The sequence below is a fragment of the Vicia villosa genome, unplaced genomic scaffold (assembly GCF_029867415.1).
Source record: "Vicia villosa cultivar HV-30 ecotype Madison, WI unplaced genomic scaffold, Vvil1.0 ctg.003269F_1_1, whole genome shotgun sequence".
NCBI lineage: Eukaryota > Viridiplantae > Streptophyta > Magnoliopsida > Fabales > Fabaceae > Vicia > Vicia villosa.
The window spans coordinates 266,348-274,963 of record NW_026706158.1 but is presented as its reverse complement, the minus strand read 5'-3'; positions in this window follow the sequence as shown (position 1 = coordinate 274,963).

Here is an 8,616-nt window from a genome sequence, read left to right as displayed (position 1 = left end):
GACTATTCGTTATCAAAATCATCATAGAATAGATCTCGAGGCAGTTGTGTTTATTCTGGAATGAAGTGTTGAGTTATGAAGTCAAACTTGTCATTAATAACATTTATTTTTCTGATCAAGATTTTAAATAGGTCGTCAGTTGTGGGTAGTTGAGAGGGTTGATGAATAGAGTAGTCAGAGTCGTCTAATTCTTTGGATACTTCTTGACTGTTTGCTTTTCTTTTCTTCTCGTTTGAGGGAGACTTTTTAGTTTGATCATCTCAAATTTCATTGATGATAAGACTAATTTTCCTATTTTAGTTGTTTCTCCTTGCAATCTTCATCTTCGAAATTATATCTACTTGTTTTGTCCAATTTATCCTATTTTTGTTTTCGATTAATCAAATCCCTTCGACATTCCCTTGAGTTGTAAGATTAAAGTTTCTTTTCTTTGAAAAAAGTATGTGATTGATCGGATAGTAAATCGTGCAACTTTCATGGATATATTTTTATAATTTTTTTTATATAATGAATAATTAATGTATCATAGATTATAATAATTTTTAGTGTATTTAATTTTTTTTCCTTACAGGAAGAATCATACCATATTTTCTTAACATTTGTAAGACTTGTGACCACATCTTTGCTTGTCTGTGCATGTTTCTGTTCACTAATTTTGGACTTTATCAATAGACCCCACGATTTGGACCTATGTCATGATTCTTCTGTTCTACTTTTCTTTCCTACAAGATTCATGTCTGGTTTAATCTCTTTCTTACCATTCGCAAGTAATAATTATTTAAGATTTTTTCTTTACCCACCTCCCTATGGGAGTCACCCCAGCGAAAACCTCACTTTACTCCTGCTTCGGAAATGCATTTCCCAAATATTTTTTTTTTAAAATTTTTTCAGACTTCGGAAGTGCATTTCCGAAAAAATCCCAAAAATTGGGATTTTGATTAATTCGGAGATGCATCTCCGAAAAAACAAAAAAAATCTAAAAATCCCAAAAATTAATTTTAAAATATTAATTAATTCATATATCATAAATTTGATATAATTTATGAGTAATAAATAATAATAGTTATATATTTTGATATAATTTATGAGTTATGAATAATAATTATTATATATTTCTATTCTAATTCATATTTTAAAATTTAAAATAATTTTAATTAAAAAAACTAAAATAATTTCACTTACAAAATGAGTTATAATTTTTTATTTATATATTTATATATTTATAATAATTATTATGTATTTACAAAAAAAATTAAAAAAAATGAGTGTTTTAATTTATATATTTATATAATAATTATAATAATTATTATATATTTATAAAAATTATTATATATTTATATATTTATATATTTATATAATAATTATTATATATTAATTATAAATATATTTATATATTTATATAATAATTATAAAAATTAAAAAAATGAGTGTTTTAATTTATAATAATTATTATATATTTATATATTTATATATTAGTTATTATATATTTATATATTATATATTTATATATTTCACTTACAAAATTAATAATTATTATTATATATTTATATATTTCTATTCTGATTCATAATTAAAAATTAGTTATAATTTTTTATTTAGTTTAAAAAAATTAAAAAAAGATTTTGTCTTAATTTTATTTAATGAACAAACTTTATATTTAATTCTATATAATTCAAAATTTACTTATGAGATTAAAATGTTTTTGATTTATATAAGTTAGTAAAATAATTTTTAACTTTAAAATTGTTTAGGAAATTTTGATTCACCTTGATTTTATTGATTCACCTTCATTTTATACCTATTAATTGTATTGATTCACCTTGATTTTAATTTTTTAATAATTATTGAATTCTTTCAGAAGTGTATATCCGAAACATACCAAGACCAATTTGGTCTTTGAATATTTCGGATATGCATCTCCGAAGACACCCCCTCCCAAAAAAGTGTTTTCGGAAATGCATCTCCGAAAACCCAAAAAAGGGGGTGTTTTCGGAAATGCATTTCCGAAAACACATTTTTTTCGTGTTTTCGGAAGTGCATTTCCGAAATAAGACAAATTTTAAAAAAAAAATGTTTCGGAAGTGCATTTCTGTAATGAGGATATTTTGGATTTTTCACCAGAGATAGCCAAGAAGATAAGGAGGTGGGTAAAGAAATTTTCTTATTTAAACATCACCGAAACCTCACATGGCTTACAAGAAGCCTGGAACAAATGTTGTTTTCAATTTTTTATATATTTTTAATATAATATTTATTACTATGAATTTGAAAATTGTAAAATTTAACTATTAATTGAATATGACTCATAATAATTACATGAATATTGATTCTTGTTATGTGATGAACCGTGGAAGGTTGAGACACCCAAAAGATGGAAATTAAACTCATCACATATAAAATGCCAAAACCTAACCCCTTTATATGCTCATTGCCTACTGCCTACTATTTCCTCATGTGTTTACCTGCACGGATCCGTAACCTCTTAAGTTCAATTCTGACACCATCTTGCAATGACTTTTTTGCCCCTCTTCTTGTATATTCACATTCAAGTACGTATAAAGAATTGCGTGGTAGTATACAGGGATACGTGTGTAGTGATAAACTAACGCTACTAAGTACTAACCATACGAATTTTGTATGAAGAAGGAAATAATATTTATTGAAGCATTAATAGTTGAAACTAATAACATTTTTCTTTAAAAGTGGACCTTGTTTTTAAAAAGTTGCTTTTTAAAATTTGACTCTTCAATATGGTGTAAGACTAAAGTGGAGTAAAGAATATGAATATTTTATAAGCTAAAGAGTGAATTATAAATAATCAGTAGAGTATAGAGCGTATATTATGTTTGACAAATGATAAGCTTAGACCGTTTTATGTGACTTTTAGATTTCTCTATTAATATTCTCTCTTTTATTTTTTATTTTTCTATTTCTCTTAATTATTTTTTATTTTTTAATGGTGAGTGAGAGTGAAATTAAGAGTGTGATACCCTAGGTTTTCGACTTATCAACAAATAGACAACTGGGGCTCAAAATTGGTAATTGGGCCTCAATTTGGTAAAAAGGCCCTAAATTGGTAATTGGGTCTCAATTAAATAATTACATTGCCATTTGGGTCGAAGTGGTTCGACTAAGTAATGCTTAGTAGTCGAAGCTGTTCGACTAGAAAGATGATCAGAGGCTTCAGCGTTCGATCAGAAGTATGCGAAGACTTAAGAATTTTGCTGCAGAAACTGAAGTGGAAGTCGAGAGGTATTAGAAGTTAAGAGGCAGTTTCAAGCAGTTTTCTGGCAGTTCTTACAGGACGCGTGGAGGTCTCACAATTGAAGATCTTGCATGTCGAAGACACGTGTTGACTGATAACCAGTCGACCGTTAGTAGTAATTATTTTATTTTTACTATTTAAGCAAGTTCCATAGGAATAGTTAGGGGTCCGCATTTTCTACATAAACACAAGTAAACTCAAATCTCTGTGCAAAAATGAGTAACGAGTGCAACTTTGGAATGTACGTATGCGTACCAGTTTAATTAATGCAATCATTTTACGTTATATTTCATCTTTCAGTGCACATTTACTGCTTTTTTATTGCTTTGATTTACTTTAAAGCCTTTAATTTCAGTGTTTACTTTTATTTTAAAGTTACTGTTGCATTTAATACAAACCAGATACACATAATATAACAAAATAAAACAATTAGTCCTGGAGTATTCTAGTTGATTCCGCAAAAGTAATGATAACACGATTTTATATCGTATATTTAGCCTAAAATCCATAGATATTTATAGCATTTTCCGTTTATTATGTTAATTTATTATGATATTACGCGTGTATTTGCTTTATTTCAGGTTTTACACTTCAATTTCGACTATTTGCGAAAAGGAAAGAAAATTGAGCTTAAATGACCAATATTTATGCCTAAAAGATGAAAAGGGAGTGCTGAAGTGAAAGAAGGGTGCAATTAGGACCCAAAAGGCCCAAAAGAGATATTCAGCCCACCATGAATCAAAAGGCGCGTGGCCCAGACCTGCAAGCAAGTGGAGACGCACGTCTCCACGTTCTCTTCAGCCACGTCACCAAGAGGAGACGCCCGTCTCCAACTGCCCAAGATTTTCTCCACTTGAGACGCACGTCTCAAGTCTTCCTGAAGAAACGGAGACCCACGTCTCCACGCCCAGTCTGCAGAAAGTTCCTCAATTCACGGATTCCAACTGCAAACCTCCTCCTATAAATAGGACCTGCTATCCCACTTCCAAAGGGTCCGATTTCCTGCCAACGAAGTGCTGCCGAAATTGTACCGCGAACTGCTTTTCCTTATTCTGTTTTCATTTAACCGTCTATTTTCTCACAACGATTTCTACACTGGAAATTGTTGTGAACTTTTCATAGATCTAGCCTTACGTTAGATTTATCGCTTTATTTCCTTGTTTTTATTTTCTGCCATTTAAATTCCGAAGAACGATCCAGCCAACCTGTGGTGGAAGTTCGAGTACTTCAAGATTCAATTCAATCCAGATTTATTTTAATTCAGGTTTTTTATTTACCGCCTTATTTATATTATTTATCTGCATGATATATTATATGCCATTTAATATGCTTATTATTATGAACCGAACCAATATATGTATGTTTAATCGTATTAATATGTCTGGCTAAAATACTAAAGGTGTCGGTATGTAAAGTAAGTTAACCGTAGGGATCCGAAATAAATTGGCTTAAATTATGTTTTATTAATTATCACTTATTTTTGGTTTATATGTCTAGTTTAATTAGTAAGTCTTAAAACCAATAGAGCGAAAGTTTGAGGGATTAGGACGGTCAAAGGTTAAAATCAATAGAGCGAAAGTTTGAGATCTTTAACTGGATAGTAGACATAGGACATTAGTTTTAAGGATGGCGAAAGCGTATTAAAACTAATTGGAACTTATTTATTTTCAAAAAGTGTTTTTACACCCGAATGGGATGGCGAAAGCGTACGTTAGGGATATTAGCATGTTCCGAGTCAACAGAGCGAAAGTTTGAGATTAGGAGATTTAAATAGATAACAACCTCGTAAAATAGGCATTTTATTAATTACATTGTTTCCAAAAAGCTCTTCTAAAATCTAATGGGATGGCGAAAGCGTACATTAGGATTAGGATAGTAGTCTGAATCAACAGAGCGAAAGTTTGAGACGAGGATTTTTAATCAATTGGAATTAGTAAAGATTTTTAATTTAATTATGCAAAAGCCAATGAACCTTCGGATTACCTTTAGTTAAACGAAATACATACTGATACCTGTCTTTTATTATTATTCTTTATTTTCTCACAATCACTTTCCCTTAGGAACAATCGAAATTTTAGTACTCCTAGCTTTACATAGTAACCTTAGATAACGGTAGATCGATTCATAGTCCCTGTGGATTCGATATCTTTTAAAACTACACGACACGACTGTGCACTTGCAGTTATCAGATTTATAGACACGTAAAGTCGCGATCAGTAAACGGGAAATATTTGAAGAGATATAAACCTAGCATGCATGAAGTAAAGATTGCAAAGACGTAGATACTCAGGGTACTACGAAAAGCCAAAATGGTCAGGCATGTGTCAAAAATATACTTCACATTGATCAAAATGGCTTCACAATCAGAAAGAATTATGGAAAGAAAAATCAAAGAAGACACCAAAATATTCTTTTCATTTCAAGCGTAGAAGTACATTCATTACAAAAAGATCCAAAGAATAGGATCTGAGGTTACAAAAGAAAGGAAGGCATATATATATAAAAAGATTAAACCTAAGGTAAAAACTTGCTAGTCAATCCTTTGGTTTAAATTGTCCAAAGACAACACAGGAGAAGGTTCAGCCTCGAACATATCTCTGGCTCCAGAATCACGCATCCTCCTCACTACACCTTTCTTAAGAAAAATGTAACTAAGAAGTCTCCCGTAGGGAAGACAAGTCACAACCCCTCGACGGTCAACACCGGCAGAGACAGCTTTAACGAGTCCCTTGAAGATCATCAAAGGGATGTTAGTTTTCCTCCCTCGAAGACCACAGAGGATGAACTCCAAGTCTTCAACCATGATGTTGTTTTCGTCAGTCCGCCGAGGTTGGAAGTTCCCCACGAGCATCTGGTGCCAGATCCTGATGACTTTGGCACTAAAGCGATCATTGTCCATAAGAGTTCTCAGCATGAGATGAGTAGTCATGCTGAAACTGTTGTCATCAAAAGTTTCACCAGAGTTATTGCATTTTATCAGATTGGCAATAGTGGTGGGAGTAATGCTGAGACGAGCGTGTCGAATAACAGAATCAATGGTGGTCCTACCTTCAGGATCTATGCGTAAAGACGCATTCATCCAGAATTCTGCCACCATGTTGGGGTAAATAGCACCCTCCAGGACTTCCTCAAAGTAGAAGTTTAGTTCCTGGTTAACAAACAGGGTTTCGATGGTGATGAAATGGCGAACAAGTTCATCCTCAGAGAGTCTGAACTCGCCTCTAATGAGGGCTTTGATGTCGTTAAAGAAGAGAGGTTCAGCCATTGTAAGGTAAGAAAGTTGTTCTGAAAGGGAAGTTGTGTGTTTTCTTTTTCTGTGTTTAGTTTGGAGAGAAAACGCATGAATGAGAAATAAAGGTGATATTGGACCCTTTATATAGAAGGGGAATACTGAAGGGCGGGTTTTAATTGCCAATGAGTGATTGGACTGCGGTTGGTTTTCCAAAGAAAGAAGTTATAGCTTCTGCCGTTTCCCGCCCTTGGAAGTTGAGAAGTAATCATTAAACTGATGCACGCACGTCTTAAAACCGACGTTTTGGAGAAAGTGACGTCACTTTTAATAATGATTATGGCTAGAAGAAGTGGAAACGTCAAGTCTAGAGGCAAGAGTGCTGCGAAGGATGTTCAGGTTCTACATGTTGCATTTAATAAAAGCACTGTAGGAAATCTAAAGATATATCTTGACAAGAAATTGAAAGATTTGCTAAATCAACAATGGCAAATATGATAGAGATAAATGGGAGTCAAGCGTACAAATATTATATGTCTACAGTGGTCTCAATTACAAAATAAAGGTGCAATAAGTAACAAGATCGAAAAACATTTAGTTGAAATCCTCAGGGAGATCCTTTTTGATCTTCAAATATTGAGTCTCCCATGAAAACATGCGAAGTTCAATTAGTGCCCGTGGTTTCTTCAACCTTTCGATTTCTGGCACTAACTTTTGTGCAGTCTCGAAATGTTTCATTCCTGACTGCACCACTTCGAGCAAGTCTTGTTGATTAGACTTTTGTAGGACTGCTTGACAACTTTCAGCCTCCTTTATCTTGCCCTCGAGTACTTTGATTTCTTGTTTCCAAGAGCCGATTTTCTTCTCATAATCATCAATGGCCTTCTGATTTTCTGAATGTTTGAGCCTGAGGGCCTCACCTTGTTTCGTTGCGTCCATAGCAGAATTCCATGAAGAGTCATGAGAAGCCTTTGTCTCAGATAACTCTTTTTCGACATTTTGCCTTCGAAGGATGTTAGCTTGGAGTTGCTCGAGTAGAGAGCCCAGCAGAACAATTACCTCTGAAACTTCTGTGGAAACTTGAAGCAAATCTACTTTCTTTAGAAGTTGATTTAAGTTGTGGCTCTTAATAGGGTCCCGGTTGAGAACATCTACAAGATTGACCCCAAAGAATCTTTCTTTTATTTGTCGAAGAAGACTGGGAATATCTTCCTTGTCACTAGAGTCTGCAGTTACAGCTGGTGAGACATTAAGCTCCGGAGGCGAAGGAGTATTCACATTCATAATGGCCTTTAAGAAACTGAGAGGATCAGTTTGCTTAAGTTGTTCAAGCTCTGAAGGAGTAAGCTTTGCAGGGGCAGGCGTCGAAGTTGTCTCAGGAATGGTTTTTGCGTCAAGAGTTGAAGTTCCATGAGAAACTGGTTTTTCAGGCTGAGAAATCTCTTCCATAGCATCTTTCTCCGACGCAGAATCTTCGTTGTCATGTGATTGCTGATTCACATTGTCGCTGCCTGAGAATGGATGATCCTCTTCCAAATTTTTGCCTTGATGGGTAGGTGGGGATTCGTCAGTAGAGTGGCTTTCTTCGACTGGTTCATTAGGCAATATGGTAGCAATTGGCCTAACGTCTTCAAAGACTGGCGAAAGAACACGAGTTTGATTTTGAGAGGTACCTATGTTAAACAGAGCAAAGTTATTCATAAAAATAAACTTTTGAGGAGTTTAGTTAACGAAAGTTAAATTTTGACAACTACCATAAAGTTTGTCAACATCAATGGTGAGGCCAGGGTCTTTAAAACCGGAAGTAGCAGTGCCAGCATCATCCTGCAATAACAAGGTAAAATGTCAGTACAATTATTTAGTTAAAATCACAAGATAATATGTGGGACAAACCCAAAATACCTTGGGTGGAATATTGTCTGGACTTGAATTATGGCTTTCCACAACGAAAGCATTACTAGCAGCTTTCAAAGGAGACTCTTCAGAGGATGCTTTATCACCAGGAGAAACAGCTTTGGAAGGACTTGCCTTTTTCCCTTTTCTTGAAGGGGTAACAACTTTGTGTTTTTTCTTCTGTCCTTGTCTAGTTTGAGGAGGGGATTTATCTTCGCCATCCGAACCA